This window comes from Rattus norvegicus, chromosome 1, assembly GCF_021556685.1.
Source record: "Rattus norvegicus strain SHRSP/BbbUtx chromosome 1, alternate assembly SHRSP_T2T, whole genome shotgun sequence".
Lineage (NCBI taxonomy): Eukaryota > Metazoa > Chordata > Mammalia > Rodentia > Muridae > Rattus > Rattus norvegicus.
In genome coordinates, this window is record NC_141534.1 from 88,268,236 (window position 1) to 88,285,646 (window position 17,411).

A 17,411-nucleotide genomic window follows, 5' to 3' on the forward strand; every position below is an offset into this window, starting at 1 on the left:
TGCCTCCTCTTTGCCTCTCTGCCTCTCTCTGCCTCTCTGCCTCTCTCTGCCTCTCTGCCTCTCTGCCTCTCTCTCCCTCTCTGCCTCCTCTCTGCCTCTCTCTGCCTCTCTCTCCCTCTCTGCCTCCTCTCTGCCTCTCTCTGCCTCTCTCTGCCTCTCTCGGCCTCTCTGCCTCTCTGCCTCTCTCTGCCTCTCTGCCTCTCTCTGCCTCTCTGCCTCTGCATTGGAACTAAAGGTGTTTACCACTATCACCTTGATACATTTATCATTTCTTTGTGTCAAAAATACTCACATTTTTCTCCATTAAGTACCTGAAATATGCTATGCTTTTATTAGTCATACATGTTTTGCAGTAAACGATCTGTAAGTCTGCTCCAAAGAGCACATAGCAGGGCGTAGTAGCAAACACCTATAATCCCAACACTTGGGAGGCAGAGGCAGGAGGACTTCTGTGAGTTTGAGACCAGTCTTGTCAACACAGAGTGTTCCAGGCCAGCCAGGGATACATAGTGAGTCCCTGTCTCAATAAATAAATGCATAAAGATACAAATTAAAGGTCAATCAACTACAGGCTCTCAATAGGTGTGCACCATTATTATTGCTTCCAACTACACAAATTACTGGACAGTAAAATGACCTACAGCAGACCCAAGCAGACTGCCTAGAGCCTGGAACTTATGCCAAATTTAAAAGCATGGGAGAGAGTTATATATAAAAAGTCACAGAGAAGGGCAGAGCAGGGCAAGGTAGGACTGGGATCCCAGACACTGGGGAAGCTGAGGCAGGAGGGTTGAAACTTCAAGGTCAGCTTGGGTTACATGCTGAAATCCTGTTATAAAATAAGAAGTTAAGAGAGTACTGAGCTGTAATTTAGCGCTAAAAGTGCATACCCTGGCCAGCAGAGATGGTGCACACCTTTAGTCCCAGTGCTCAGGAGACAGAGGCAGTCAGATCTCTGAGATTAAAGCCACCTTGTTCTAGGGCAGCCAGAGAGAAACCTTGTCTCAAAAAACAAACAAACAAACAAAGAGTGCATGCCCTAAGTTCATACCTCAATACCACATACGCATGCACTCACACTCACACACACAAAATGTTCAAAAACTTAGAAAGTCTTCTGTGGAAGGGTTAGTTCAGTTACTTGCGGATTCATCAACAAGCTGACAAGGTTTGTCCAGAACTTTGATGGCATTTGCAAGTGATGTGCTCCTTACTCGCCACGAGGGGGCGCTATCTACACTAGAAACCAGACTCATTCAACAAATAATTCTTGGAAGCCTGGCAACATAGTTACAGCTCAGAGAAAGAAGGATCTGAACTTCAAAAGATCAACTTTGGCTACATATTGAGTTCAAGGCCAGCCTGGGCTACATGAGACCTTGTCTTAAATGTTAAAATTTTAAAAAGGGGCCTGGAAACAAGGAATAATTGTGCACAGCACTCAAGAGGCAGAGGCAGGTTGCGCTCCAAGTTGGAGTCCAGGCTCGTTTGCAGATTGAGTTCCAGGACAACCAGGACTGCACAGAGAAACCTACGGGGAAAAAAAAGGTCTGGGGGTGCTGAAGAGATGGCTCAGCGGTTAAGAGCACTGACTGCTCTTCCAAAGGTCCTGAGTTAATTCCCAGCAACCACAAGGTGGCTCACAACCATCCGTAATGGGATCTGATGCCCTTTTCTAGTATGTCTGAAAACAGCTACAGTATACTCATATATAATAAATAAATAAATCTTTTTTTAAAAAAAAAAGGTCTGCGGAGATGGCTCAGCCAATAACAAGCTTGCCACAAAAGCATAAAGGCCTGAGTTCAAATCCCCCAGGACTCCAGTAAAAGCCAAATACTACATCACATATCTGTAATCCCCAAACTAGGAAAGCTAAGACGGTTAGGTCTTGGAGCTCAATAGTAAAGTTGGTGAACTCCAGGTTCAAGGAAAGGCCTGACATGGACGGTTAGCAAAATGGTTAGCTCCATATGTAATAGTGTTTGTAACCAAGACTCATAACTGGAGTCAAAGCCTTGGAACACACGTGGTAGGAAAAGAAAGCCTACTTCTACAGGTTGTTTATGATGAGTTCACAAGTCTGATTGTGTGTGTGTGTGTGTACAAAAAAGTACAAATAAACTGAGAACAGTCTGGAGGGACAGTTCCTGTGTTGAGAGCAAGTGCTGTTCTTTTAGGTGACCTGAGAGTTTGGTTCCCAGCACCTACAATAATACTGTGGCCTGTATCTCCAACCCCAGGGGATACAATCCCCTCTCCTGGCCATATGCACAGAGACACACATACACATACACTTATTTATTTATTTATTTATTTATTTATTTATTTATTTATGTTTTTCTTGATGAGATAGGGTTATCTCGGTGTAACCGTGGCTGTCTTGGAATTCACGCTGTAGACCAGGCTGGACTCGAACTCAGAAATCCATTTGCTTCTGCCTCCCAAGTGCTGGCGTGTGCCACCTTTTTTTTTTTTTTTGGTTCTTTTTTTCGGAGCTGGGGACCGAACCCAGGGCCTTGCGCTTGCCACCTTTTTTTAAAAAGAGCATTTGTTATTTTCTGTCTGTGCAACGTTTGTCCCTGCAATGTTCATTCGTACACCATGCGTGCAGTGCCGGCCGAGGCCAGAAGAGGGCGTCAGATACCCCGGGACTGGAGTTAAAAATAAAAGCCCGCCTTGTGGGTCCTAGGACACCAACCCTGAAAGATCAGCCAAAGCCCTTAACCACTGAACTATTTCTCCAGCCCCTACACACTTCTTTTCTTTTTTTTAATCTTTAATGGACTGGGGGTAGAATTAAGTGTATGAAAACTTAGCCAGGATGTGTGAAGTCCTAAATACATACATACGCAAACGCACACACGTGTGCGCAACACTCAACTGCATACGCAGTCAATTCAGGGTCATCTCCGTGGCCCTGGGTTCGAGTCCCAGCACTACAAAACCAAGTCTAAGTCCCGGGGTTGCTGTGAGAACTTCAGGTTCCTCTGCGTGGTCCGAGAACCCTGCGCTTCCACCTTTGGACGCTAGGGGACAGCAGGCGCACGATGGATTGGCGGCGCAGGACCAGCGCGGGGGCAACTCAGGCAGAGGAAGCTGATGAAATCCTAGCCAACTTGCAGTGAGCTCATCCAGCCCGGGCGCCTCCGGAAGCCACGGGGCCGCCCGGCCTCCGCCTGGCCCGAGCGATAACGCTCTGGTTTGGAACCAGGGCGGGAAGTCCTTCCTGAAGTCTGCCTTGTATGGGGACTGCTGCCAGAAGCCTGGACCTGAGGGGAGGGACGAACGAAGTGGCTGTTTCTTGCAGAATAAAAAAGAAAGTGAATTCTGAGCCTAGTCGTGGGATGGAGAGAAACAGAGGTGGGGAAGAAGGAAAGGAGAGACATGAATGGAAGAGACTTTTGTGAGCGACAAAGATAAATTGAGGCAGGGGTTGGGGAGACAGAAAGAAGGTTCAAGTCAAAACAGATGGAAGAGAGGTGGGACGCGAAAGACAGTAATAGGGAGAGACCCCCGGCAACAGGCACCAAGCAAGTGGCAAGGATGCTGAGGCACGACGGGTTATGGGCGCAGTGGGAACAGGAGGGACCAAGCCCTGCGGGATGGGGCGCGTCGTGGGCCCGCCCAGCCCCCCAGCCCCGCGGCGGCGCGGGCCAGTTACCAAGTTACCAAATTACCGCAGGATTCCGGAGCTTCTGACTGGCGAGGATGCAGCCAATCAGAGAGCGACGCCGCTGTTCTCGGGCAGGAGGCCTGGAGACACGCGCACCTTCCCACACCCAGGAAGCCGCTGACACAGACTCGGTGGCGCGCGCCACCACTGTCCCGCGGACACGCGGAGTTTTTCTCCACGGTAACACACACACGGAGACCTTCCCCCCCCCAACACACACACACGTGCACGCACATTCATACACATGCGTGCACCTATATCTGCATTCGCATACATAAACACATTCACACACGTGCATCACACAAACACAACACAGATACACACAAATACACATATACACGCATATAAACTCACATGCACACACATATACACATGTACACATGCACATACAGAGTGCATACATGCACATGAACACAAGCATACACCATAGATGAATATATACACAAACATACATAGACACATTAACACACACAGGCATGCACAATCCCCAAGACACAGACACACACAGACCCAGGATGATCCGCACTACACATGTTTTTTAAGTCGGTAAAGCAATGCACAGTTCACACATACCACTATACTGACACACAACGGCCTTGTCATAAGTAAAAGTGGCACAGTCATAAGCCCCCACCCGCACTATCACAACCACACTCGAGGGAGACATAATAATCGACACAATGTCACTAATGTGTTCACAGTCCCAGGGACATGCAACCCGACCTGCGGACATAACCACAGTGACATAGTCGCAATGACACATGGCATTGTATAGATAATGTTTGTGCTTGGTGGCAGTATATCATGTAAACACACCCATTGCTGTGATGTGCACACAGTCCTGTGGGTGCTTGGCATGGCAGACAGCATCAGAGAGACACGCTGACAACAGTAGAGAGATACAACACATCCACAAACCTTCCCACACACACGTGGCTGTGACACAATTCCAGTGTTACACAAACAACCACACACAGGAGCCATAGCACTGACACTTGCCAGCCTACTGCTTATAACTGCACGCTTTTCACAGGAAAGCACCCCAAGGACTTCTGTAACAGCCCAAGGACTCAAGTATTTGTCGAAACAGCCTGACACACACACACATCACCATACTTAGCGTGCTGAGTATGTAACCATCACAGTGACACACTAACCTCCTGACACGATCACTTTTATAGAACAACTCCCTAACACACTCGCCACACGCCTAGAGGAAACTGACACTCACTTAAACACACACATCATCCCTGCCCTGGTCCGTGGAAGCTAAGTGCACGTGGGATGCTGGGGAAGGGATGCAGCGAGGACCTATGTTTGTGTATTTGTGTGCAGTTCCTCCCCCTTCCTGCACTTCCTGGGGGCGGGGCCAAGCGGCTGCCGCTGTTACCGGGTAAACTTCCCCGCCTCCCCCCAGTGCGGCCATTAGTCACCCCCCCCAGGATGATGTCATCGCCTCATTCTGGAGGCTGAGTAATCCTAGTCTCCGCCCCCTCCCCCCAGGTACCAGGGAAGAGGAGGACCGCACCTGGGCTCCACTGAGGGCTGGAGCTGGGGTCTGGAGCTGAAGGCTCGGCGCCTTCGGTGTCCCTGGGGTGCGGACTGAGGAATCTGTGCCTCTCTAAAGTGACTTAAGAGTGCGAATCAGTGTCCCCGGAGACTGGGGGCTTCCAGTCCCGGATCGGTGGTAGCGGACCCCTGGATCTTTTAGGCTTGAGGTCTTTTTGTTAATGCTCGTTCACTTGCTGCTTTGTGTTTGATGTTGGGATTATTTATTTATTTATTTATTTATTTATTTATTTATTTATTTATTTATTTATTTATTTGGCAGTGCTGGGGATACAGCCCAGGGCCTCACCCACGCTAGGCAAGGTATCCTTCACTGATCTTCATCCACACTTTATTCTTTAATTTTTTTTTACTTTTAGACAGTTACCTCCCCCCCACACAGAGAGAGAGAGAGAGAGACAGAACTATCACTAAGTCACCCAGACTGGCCTTGGAGTTACTCTGCAGTCCATACACACTATAAACTTTCTATCCTCCTGCCTCAGCTTTGCAAGTAGCTGGGAATGAATACAGACCTGTATAACTGGGCTCTGCTTGTTGGTGCTTTTTTGAAAACAGGATCTCACTCTTCAGTCCAGTCTGACCTGGAACTCTTAGCAATCCTTCTGCCTCATTCTCCTGGGTGTTAACAGGCATGAGCTCCCTTATTTATTTAGTTCTAGACTCTCAAGCACCCCAAAGTGCTCCCGACATTCACTTTAAGGGCTTGATCTGCTCTCTGGCCAGAGTGTAGGGGGCAGAGCCTGGGTGTTCTGAGGCCTGGGATAGATTGAGCGTAAGGAGTACACAGTAGATATCAGGTCAGGTCCCCTGATTCTGAGAGATAAACAAGCTGAACCCGGGAACAAGTGCTTACAGGAGACAAAATAGTATGGGTCTGTGCCTTAAGGAGGGGCATATGATCACACGGATGCACTAGACACCTGAGGGTCTGCTGACTTATGGGGGGGGGGTCATTTCTATCAGTATCAAAATGGTGCTGGGTAAATTAGGCTGGGAGTTCCCAGAGGCATCAGAGGGTCTGTTTCCCAAAAATCCCCAGTTCCTATGTCCTGTGCAGTGAGACGTGGGTCTCCATTTTTAAAGACTATTCACACACCTGCCTACCCCTTCACACACACACACACACACACACACACACAAACACACACACACTCAAGACTTTGTTTTTGTTTTTTTAAATAAGGTTCCATATAATTCAAGTTGGCCTCAAAAACATACTATGTAGCTAGAGGTAACCTTGAACTCATGACCCTCCGGCCTCTATCTCCCTAGTTTTGGTATTACAGGGATGAACCACTACACTCAGCTTTATAGGGTGTTATGGATGGAGCTCAGGACTCATGAGTACCTGGCAAGCCCTCTGTGAACTGAGCCTCATCCCCAGTCTGGCTCCGTTTTGAAGGGGACTCAAGACCTTGTCTCCTGGGGCTAGTAGTCCCTGGGGAGAAAGGACTGTATACTTATTTTGTAGTCCAGGTGATCCTTGAACTCCCTCCACAGCCCAGGCTGGCCTTGAATCTCTCTGGTCATCCTGCACTGGAACACCAGGTGTGCACCATCATTTCTTGCTCATGTCCTTGGCTTCCTCCCCCCCTCCTTGTGTTGTTTTACATTTGGAGAAGGGATCACAAGATGCAAGTCTGTCTGACCTAAAAACTTAATAGGTAGCCAGAGATAACCTTGAACTCATGACCCTCTTGCCTCTACCTCTCTCTCTCTCTCCACAGACCATGCTGACAACTTGCAGAAATCCTCTTGTCTCTGCCTCTGCCTCTGCCTCCCAAGGGTTTAAATAAAGGAATGAGGCACCATACCTGGTGATATCCTTCTTTTATGACACCAAAAGTCCATTGTGTGTGTTGGGGGGAGGGTGTTGCCTTTCTATGTTTGAGAAAGTTTTGCTACGTGGCACAGTAAGGCCTCGAACCCGTAGCAATCCTCCTGCCTCCGCCTCTGGAGTGCTAGGATATAAGGATGGCATCAACATATCTGGTGTACCGCTGTTTTTGTAAGGCCATAGCTGAATTTCTCTTCTGTAAAGTCTTCCAACTTGTTTTCCACAAACGGGACTCCGAATTCTGTTAAGGAGATAGGGTAAAGTCTCTCCCTGCCTTCGTGGGGTCACCCTGCAAAGGTCTCTTTAAGGAAGGAAGATACTTGGTGGCTATTTTCCTAAGACCAACTCCATGGGACCTTCCAGCATGGAAGGCACTTTGCACATCCCCCACCCCCACCTCTACCCCGTCCCATCCTTTAACTGCACATCCTTGCCCTGCGAATGTACGGGGCAGCATGAAGAGCTGAGGTCTCACCCCAACCGGCCACAGAGCTTGCGGGCCGCGCAGCCTGCAGCTCCCCGGGGCCCGACTCCCCCGCACCCCCGCCCTACAACTAGGGCTCCCCCAGATCCGGGAGGACTTTGGCGGTGGCCAATGAGAGCTCTCGCCGTCTCCGGGAGCCGGGCCGGCTCTGCCCGCCTGGCATTGGGCACACGATGGGCAGCGGCGGGCGGGGCCTTGGAGCTCCTCGCGCCTGGTTGGGCCAGGCTTGTTGCTGGGTAACGGGGCGGCGAGTTTCCCCTGGCAACGGCGGCGAGTACCGCTCACTGGCTGGCCGAGATGGAGGCAGGGCGCGGGCGCAGGCAGGCCCCGCAGACCCCAGCAACAGCGCGGCCCCCGCCCCGCGCTGAGCTGTAACCTTCACACGCGCAGCCCGGACCCTGCGGACGCCCGGACGCCCCGCCGCCCAATGCATCCCGGCCCCGCGTGGGGACCCAGGATGTCGCTCCCTATCTGGACCAGGGCCCTGCGGTGGAAAGTTAAGTCCTTCCCAACTCCTGAGCTGCAGTTTTCTGCTTTTTTAATTTTTCATTTTTATATTTTAGACAGGGTCTCATTCTGCAGCCCATGCTGGCCGCCAACTCACAATACTCCACCCTCAGAGCCTCAAGTGCTGGAATGACACGTGCGCATCTCTTCCACGCTGAGCTGACAACTGCCTATTTTATGATTTTTTTTAAAATTGTTTCTGTAAGACACAGGCTCACTGCGTAGCCCTAGCAGGCCTGAATCCGTCCATGTAGACCAGGCTGCCCTGAAACTCACAGAGATGAACCCATCTCTGCCTCCTGGGTCCTGGGTTTAAAGACATTCACCATCACGTTCGTCTTACTCAACTTTACTCTTGAGACAAGGTCTCATATAACATAAGACTGTCCTCTAACGTGGAGCAATTCTCCTACCTCAGACTCTCGGGTGCTGGGATGACAGGGGTGAAACGCCATGCCTGGCTGAAATCTATTTATTTTATTTTTTTAAAGATTTTATTTATGGGCTGGAGAGATGGCTCAGTGGTTAAGAGCACTGACTGCTCTTCCAGAGGTCCTGAGTTCAATTCCCAGCAACCACATGGTGGCTCACAGAATCTGTAATGGGATCTGATGTCCTCTTCATGAAATAAATAAATCTTTAAAAAAAAGATTTTATTTATTCATCTTATATATGATGAGTACACTGTCACTGTCTTACACACCAGACGAGGGCATCGGATCTCGTTACAGATGGTTGTGAGCCACCATGTGGTTGCTGGGATTTGAACTCAGGACCTCTGGAAGAGCAGTCAGTGCTCTTAACCGCTGAGCCAACTCTCCAGCCCTATTTATTTTATTTAAAATAATTAAAATATTAGCAGGGCCTCGTATAGCCTAGAGTGGCCTAGAACTTACTATTAGTACAAGATGACCTTGAACTTCTGACCCTCCCCATTCAGGCATACAAAACTACACCCACTCTTATGGGGTGCTTGAGATTGAGCTTGGAACCTCATGAATCCTTAGCAGAAAGTACAACAAAGCCACATCCTCAGCCCTGACACCTGAGTTTTGGAGCCAGCATCCCATGGGATTGTGTGATTACTGGAACAGTCCTCAACAGGTTGCAGCAAACATTCCAAATCAATGTCCACAGATGTTTGGTTTGGGGGCACATGAGGAGAGAAAGACAAAAAGAACCAGAGATGCTCTCCCGAGTTATTTGGGAAGCTAGCTTCAGAGTCTGGGGCCTTATCTACGGCACTGTGCAGGACTGGTTCAGGGTACAGCACTTGGGAGCCTGGGGCAGACAGCGCACCCCAAGTCCCAGGTCAGCCTGGGCTGCATACTGAGACTCTTTCTCAAAGAAAACAAAGTTTAAGAAGCTGGGCATGGGGTGGGGGAGGGCTGGAGAGATAGCTCAGCAGTTAAGAGCACTGGCTGCTCTTCTAGAGGACCTGGGTTCGATTCCCAGCAACCATATGGCTGCTCACAACTGTCTCTAACTCCAGTTCCAGGGATCCAGCACCCTCAGACAGACTGACATGCAGGCAAAACACCAGTGCACATTAAAAGAGTTTGGACATGGTGACTCACTTTCATCATGTCAGTACATAAAAGGCTGAACCAGGTTGATTAGGGCAGATACAAGACAAGCCCGAGTTACAGAATGAGACCCAGCCTGAGGAAATGAAAGCCAGGCTCTCTGCTCCTCCCTGGTCCAGAGACAGCCGCATCTTCTCATGAGGTGCCAGCCTTGTCGTCAGGTACACAAGATGGTGAAGGTCAGTGTGAGTGGATTTGGCTGTATTGGGTGCCTGGTTACCAGGGCTACCTTCTCTGCGTCTGACAAAGTGGAGATTGTTGCTATCAATGACCCCTTTATTGACCTCAACTACATGGTCTTCATGTTCCAGTTTGACTCTACCCATGGCAAACTCATGAGTTCAATTCTCAAGGCTGAGAATGGGAAGTTTGTCACCAACGGGAAGCCCATCACCATCTTCCAGGAGTGAGGTCCAACTAAGCATCAAATGGGGTGACGCTGGTGCTGAGTATGTCATGGAGTCTACTGGCATCTTCACTATGGAGAAGGCTGGGGCTCACTTGAAGGGTGGGGCCAAAAGGGTCATCATCTCCACCCCTTTGACTGATGCCACCATGTTTGTGATGGGTGTGAACCACGAGAAATATGACAACTCACTCAAGATTGTCAGAGATGCATCCTGCATCACCAACTGCTTAGCCCACCCCTGGCTAAGGTCATCCAGGACAACTTTGGCATCATGGAGGTGCTTGTGATCACAGTCCGTGCCAACACTGCTACTCAGAAGACTGGATGGTCCCTTTGGAAAACTGTGGTGTGGTGGCCATGGGGCAGCCCAGAACATCATCCCTGCATCCACTGGTGCTGCCAAGGCTGTTGGCAAGGTCATCCCAGACCTGAACAGGAAGCTCACTGGCATGGCCTTCCATGTTCCTACCCCCAATGCATCCATTGTGGATGCTGCCTGGAGAAACCTGCTAAGTATGATGACATCAAGAAGGTGGTGAAGCAGGCATCTGAGGGCCCACTAAAGGGCATCCTGGGCTACACTGAGGACCAGGCTGTCTTCTGCACTTTTTTTTTCTTTTCTTTTTTTTTCAGAGCTGGGGACCAAACCCAGGGCCTTGCGCTTGCTAGGCAAGCGCTCTACCACTGAGCTAAATCCCCAACTCCCGCACTAGTTTTATATTTCAACTCACTAGAGGATTCTAGGCAGGGGCTCTACCACTGAGCCACGCCCCCATCCCCTCACTGGAGGATTCTAGGCAGGGGCTCTACCACTGAGCCACGCCCCCATCCCCTCACTGGGGGATTCTAGGCAGGGGCTCTACCACTGAGCCACGCCCCCAGCCCCCTCACTGGGGGATTCTAGGCAGGGGCTCTACCACTGAGCCACGCCCCCAGCCCCTCACTGGGGGATTCTAGGCAGGGGCTCTACCACTGAGCCACGCCCCCAGCCCCTCACTGGGGAATTCTAGGCAGGGTCTCTACCACTGAGCTGGATCCCAACGCCTTATTGGGAGAGGTGCTGTGGCATCTGTGGGCTGAGGAGGTCAGATGTTACTAAGCATGCTACAGTGCCCCACAACAAAGATTTATTCAGTCCTAAATGTCTATAGAGAGGGGAGAAGAAGCTCAGGTCTAGCCTGACCCTCTGCCCAGACACTTTACCCCCTCTCCCCCTCTCCCTCCCCCTCTTCCTCTCCCTCCCCCTCCCCCTCTCCCTCTCTCTCCAGACAGGGCTTCTCTGTGTAGTTCGGAGTGTCCTGTAACTCACTCAATAGACCAGGCTGGCATCGAATTCATCGAGATCTGCCTGCCTCTGCTTCCTGAGCCGGGTGCCACCACACCCAGACGACAAAGTTTTAGTCCTGTTAACAATCTTAACATGAAAATGGAAGTGCAGCCTATATTCAATCTCTGTCATCCTACAGCAATGGTTCTCGGCCTTCCTAATGCTGCAACCCAGTAATACCTCATACTGTGGTAACACCGAGCCATAAAATTATTCTCATCGCTTCTTCATAACTGTAATTTAGCTACTGTTATGAATCGAAATGAAAATATCTGATATGCAAACCCTGTGAAGGGGGGTCACCACCCACCAACCTAGAACCACTGCCCTAGAGTAAAGGGGTCTGGAAACACAGCTATTCGGAGCTGGGGAGATGGTTCAATGGATAAAGTACTTGCCGCATAGCATGGAGACCTGAGTTCAGTTCTAGCACCTGTGTAAAAAGCTAGGTAAGTTGTAGTGTGGGTCTGTAACTCCGGCATTGGGAGGCAGAGACAGGAGGAGGCTAACTGGTGTAGACAATCAGTGAAAGAAAGGCCTTGTCTTAAAAACTAAGGCGAGGGGCTGAAGAGATGGCTCAGTGGCTAAGTGGTTAAGAGCAGTAACTGCTCTTCCAGAGGACCCGGGTTCAGTCGCTGGCACCCACTTCGCAGCTCGAAACTGTCTGTAACTGCAGTTCCAGGGGGTCTGATGCCACCACACAGACACACATGCAGGCAAAACACGAGTGCACGTGAAAAGGAAATTAAGTAAGCTATCAAAAATGAGTCTGAATAGCCAGACAGAGGTGGTGCACTCCTTTAGTCCCAGCACTCAGGAGGGAGAGGCAGGAGGATCTCTTGTGAGTTTGAGGTCAACCTGGGCTACAAAGTGAGTGTCAGGACAGCCAGGGTTACACAGAGAAACCCTGTCTCAAAAAACAAATAAACCAAACAAACAAACAAAAAGCAGCCTTTGACCCATTGGCACATTTTTAGCCACAGTCCCCAGAAGTCCCTAATTCTTCCCAGTGGAGTAACTTTCTTACTTATTTGAGATGCTGAGGTTTGAATACAAAGTTTCTTGCATGTTCCACCACTGAGCCACACCCTCGTCTCCACCACCCCCTACATACACACAGGCACTTCTGGGTAAGGACTCTACTGCTCTTTAAAAAAAGAAATAAATTGGGGGTTGGGGATTTAGCTCAGTGGTAGAGCGCTTGCCTAGCAAGCACAAGGCCCTGGGTTCGGTCCTCAGCTCCGAAAAAAAAAATAAATGAATAAATAAATTTATGCCAGCCAGTGATGGTGCTCACCTTTAAAGTTTTGGGTTTTTTTGTTTGTTTTTTTCCCCAGAGCTGAGAACTGAACCCAGGGCCTTGCGCTTGCTAGGCAAGCGCTCTACCACTGAGCTAAATCCCCAACCCGGATGCTCACCTTTAATCCCAGCACTCAGGAGACAAGAGTGAGGTAACTCTTTGTGAGTTCGAGGCCAGCCTGCTACAGAGTGAGTTCAGGGGCATCGGAGGCTACACAGAGAAACAGTCTCATAAAACCAACATAAAAGTAATAAAAAATAAATTTATTATGTTTGTGCACCCATACATGTTGAGGTTAAAATGAAAGTAAATAATTTTAGTAAGAGTTACATTAGAAAAACTCTTGGGTTGGGGATTTAGCTCAGTGGTAGAGTAGAGCGCTTGCCTAGGAAGCGCAAGGCCCTGGGTTTGGTCCCCAGCTCCGAAAAAAAGAACCAAAAAAAAAAAAAACTCTTGGGAGTTGGTTCTCACTTTCTATTATGTAGGTCCCAGGAATCGAACCCCAATTGCTGCCTTTACTAGAGGTCTCTTTACCTGATCAACCATCTTTGTTTTTCTTCATTTATTTATTTGTTTATTTTTTTATTAAAGATTTATTTATTATATGAGTACACAGTCACTGCCTTCAGACACAGCAGATGAGGGCATCAGATCCCATTACAGATGGTTGTGAGCCACCATGTGGTTGCTGGGATTTGAACTCAGGACCTCTGGAAGAACAGTCAGTGCTCTTAACCACTGAGCCATCTCTCCAGCACTCGTTTATTTTTATTTTGAGACAGGGTCTCTCTCTATGCAGCCTTGACTTTCCTAAAACTCACTTTGTAGACCAGGCTGACCTCGAACTCACAGAGATCCCCCTGCTTCTTCTTCCCAAGTGCTGGGGTTAAAGGTGTGCGCCACCACTGCCCAGCTCTGCCTAGCTGTCTTGATGGCCCCAGCTGAGTTATATCTGCAGCCCCCATTCCACTCTTTTATTTTGGGACATCAGTGAGTGGCTGATTTTTCCATCCTCCTGCCTCACCCTCCAGAGTAGCTGGGAGGACAGGTCTGAAACGCCGGGGTGGCCTTTACCACTTGGCTTTGTCTGATGTTGGCTCTTGGCATTGACTCTCGGGTTTGGGGTGACAGGGACGGTGGATGCTGGAGATGCTTCTGACAGGGGCTGAGACCTGGCTCTACACAACCTCTCTACCCAGTCAGATTTCCCACCCATTTCATACTTAATTCCTTCTCAGAGAAACATTCCAGCCAGTCTGGCCTGCTGTTAGTGGCTAGAGGTCACTGGATGGTGAAAGAGGGGCCCAGGAGGATCTATAGGCAGAAGGCTGGAGCCTGACCCCCTCCCAGCTACTTTCCTGTGAGGCCCTGAGCAAACACGTTGTTTCTAATTAGTCCTACTAATGACAACAGCAAATACTGATTAGGCCTTCGTGTCAAACGCTGTGTTTAATGACTTCGAGAAGCATCTCATTTAATAAGTCGAAAGCAGGGCTATGCTAGTGACTCTGAACTTGACCCACAGTCAGAAATACAACTTTACAGACGGGCTGTGGCGGTGGTGCACACCTTTAATCCCAGCACTCAGGAGGCAGAGGCAGGCCGATCTCTGAGTTTGAGGCCAGCCCGATCTTCGGAGTGAATTCCAGGACAACTGGGGCTACACAGAGAAACCCAGTGTGTGTGTGGGGGGGGAGACATACACTTTTGCATCTGCTGTGCATTCACTGTGGTTTGCTGGTTTGCGGTAGGATCTCATACATCCTAGGTGTGACTCAAATCCCCAGTGTAGCTGCCAACAGCCTTACCCAGACTCAGCCTTGCAAGGGCTGAGATTACAGGCGTACTCCATCGAGTTTGCTGAGGACCCAAACCATGGCTTTATACACACTAGGCAAGCATTCTACTAGCTGAGCTGATTCTCAGCATATATGTGTGGGAGGTTGTTTTAATTAATTAATTTGTTTTGAATATGTGTGGTGCTGGGGATGGAATCCAGGGCCTCAGGTTCGCTAGGCAAGTGCTCTCTTTGTTTTTGAAATGTGCTCTCCCCCATACAGGCCTTGTAATCTCTATCCTCCTGTCTCTGCAGCCCCAAGGCTTGGCCCACCACACCCAGTAAAAGGTATACTCAGACTCATCGAACCTTCTGTTCCCAAAAGGAAAGGTTTATTTTATTGCTATCAGTGTTTGACTCATGTTGATGAGTCTCATGTAAGCTCGTGAGATGGGGGGCTCTGGGTGGGGGTGGCCCAGCATACAAGACTGCAGTGGTGGCCCCCACGCCCAAGCCCTGTGGCCTGCACCAGACCAAACTACTACAAAACCTTGGGAGAAAGGACAAAGAAGGAAGGAATGAGGTGTATGTGTGTAGTTGGGGGGGGGGGTGATGTCTAAAAATTCACAGTTTCAGGTATTCAAAATAGGAAGATGTCTTGTGAGATCCTGACCCCTGATTTGCTACAAGATCTAAGTTCCTGGGGCTGGTCTTCTTGTTGTTGTTGGATTTTTTCTATGTAGCCGTCTGGTCTAGAAGCTGCTATATAGGCTTGCTTCAAATTCACAGAGATCTTCCTGCCTCAGCCACAAGTGCACCACCATACCTAACTACTTTTTTATTTACTTTTTGTTTCATACAGTATGTTTTGACCATATTCTTGCCCCTCCCCCCACTTGCTCCCAGATCCTGCCCACCTCTCTATCCATCCTACTTCATGTTCTTTCTCTCTGTGTCTTAACAAAACAAAACCCCCAAACCAAAAATCAGAACAAATAGAAAACTAAAGGGACCAAACCAAACCAAAACTAGACTCAGGGGAAAGCACATAAAAAACGTGCAGTCGGGCTGGAGAGATGGCTCAGTGGTTAAGAGCATTGACTGCTCTTCCAGAGGTCCTGAGTTCAATTCCCAGCAACCACATGGTGGCTCACAACCATCTGTAATGGGATCCGATGCCCTCTTCTGGTGTGTCTGAAGACAGCTACAGTGTACTCATATACATAAAATAAATAAATAAATCTTAAAAAAAAAACAAAACAAAACAAAAAAAAAACGTGCAGTCTGTTTTGGGTTGGCCAATTACTGGGGTGTGTGTGAGTGTGTGTGTGTGTGTGTGTGAGAGAGAAAGAGAGAGAGAGAGAATGTGAGTGTGTATGCATGTGAGTGTATGTATGTGAGTGTATATGTGTGAGTGTATGTGTGTATATGTGTTTATGTGTGTATGTGTGTGAGTGTGTGTATGTGTGTGAATGTGTGAGTGTGTGTGTGTGTAAGTAGAATCTTCCCATCTCAGTGGCCTGCAATGTGTATGTGTGTGTGTGAGTGTGTATGTGAGAGAGAGAGAGAGAATGTGAGTGTGTATGCATGTGAGTGTATGTATGTGAGTGTATATGTGTGAGTGTATATGTGTGAGTGTATGTGTGTATGTGTGTGAATGTGTGTATGTGTGTGAATGTGTGAGTGTGTGTGTGTAGAATCTTCCCATCTCAGTGGCCTGCAATGTGTATGTGTGTGTGTGAGTGTGTGTGTGTGAGAGAGAGAGAATGTGAGTGTGTATGCATGTGAGTGTATGTATGTGAGTGTATATGTGTGAGTGTATGTGTGTATGTGTGTGAATGTGTGTATGTGTGTGAATGTGTGAGTGTGTGTGTGTAGAATCTTCCCATCTCAGTGGCCTGCAATGTGTATGTGTGTGTGTGAGTGTGTGTGAGAGAGAGAGAGAGAATGTGAGTGTGTATGCATGTGAGTGTGTATGTATGTGAGTGTATATGTGTGAGTGTATGTGTGTATATGTGTGTATGTGTGTGCGTGTGTGTATGTGTGTGAATGTGTGAGTGTGTGTGTGTATATGTAGAATCTTCCCATCTCAGTGGCCTGCAATGTGTATGTGTGTGTGTGTGTGAGTGTGTGTGAGAGAGAGAGAGAGAGAATGTGTGTATGCATGTGAGTGTATGTATGTGAGTGTATATGTGTTAGTATATATGTGTATATGTGTGTATGTGTGTATATGTGTGTATGTGTGTGAGTGTGTGTGTATGTGTGTGCGTGCGTATGTGTATGTATGTATGTGTGAATGTGTGTGTGAGTGTGTGTATGTGTGTGAGTGTGTGTATGTGTGTGTATGTGTGTGTGACCTGTCCTGGAGTACATAAGCCCAGTGACATTCCATTGGAGAGAACTGATTGTCCCTCCCGGAGAAGGAATCAATTACAAATAGCTTCTGTGCTAAAAGTGGAACCTTGTGTCCTACCTTACTGCTAGAATTTTGTCTGTTTTGAACCTGTTCGGGTGATGTGTGTGCACACAGGCGATGTCGAAGCCCTGTTGTGTCCAGAAGACTCTCCTTGGAGTTATCTGCCACCTCTGGTGATCTTCCCACCCCTCTTCTGTATGGATCCCTGAACCCGGGGGAGAGGAGTTTGATGAGAACATCCAATTTAAGTCTGAGTGCTCCAAGGTCCCTCACTGTCTGCAGATTGTCTAGTTGTGGGTTGTTTTAATTGCGAGTGTGTGAGAGAGTACATGAATGCAGTTTCAGGTGTCTAAGGAGGCCAGTGGCATCGGATTCACTGGAGCTCGAGTTACATGCCATTGTGAGCCACCACCTGATGTAGGTACTGGAGTAGAACTCAGGTCCTTGGGAAGAGATGTAATCACTCTTAGCCACTGAGCTCTTTGCAGCACTTGCATCTTTCTTTGTTTGTTTGCTTGTT

At 48.7% G+C, this 17,411-nt stretch overlaps 1 protein-coding gene and 1 pseudogene across 1 annotated transcript in view; one reads left to right on the top strand and one right to left on the bottom strand.

The window, feature by feature from the left end:
* Ccdc9 (coiled-coil domain containing 9) overlaps positions 1 to 17,411 on the bottom strand; it is a 126,635-nt gene that overhangs the window by 17,761 nt on the left and 91,463 nt on the right. The window lies entirely within an intron of this gene.
* On the top strand, positions 9,833 to 14,820 carry LOC148007263 (glyceraldehyde-3-phosphate dehydrogenase pseudogene; annotated as a pseudogene).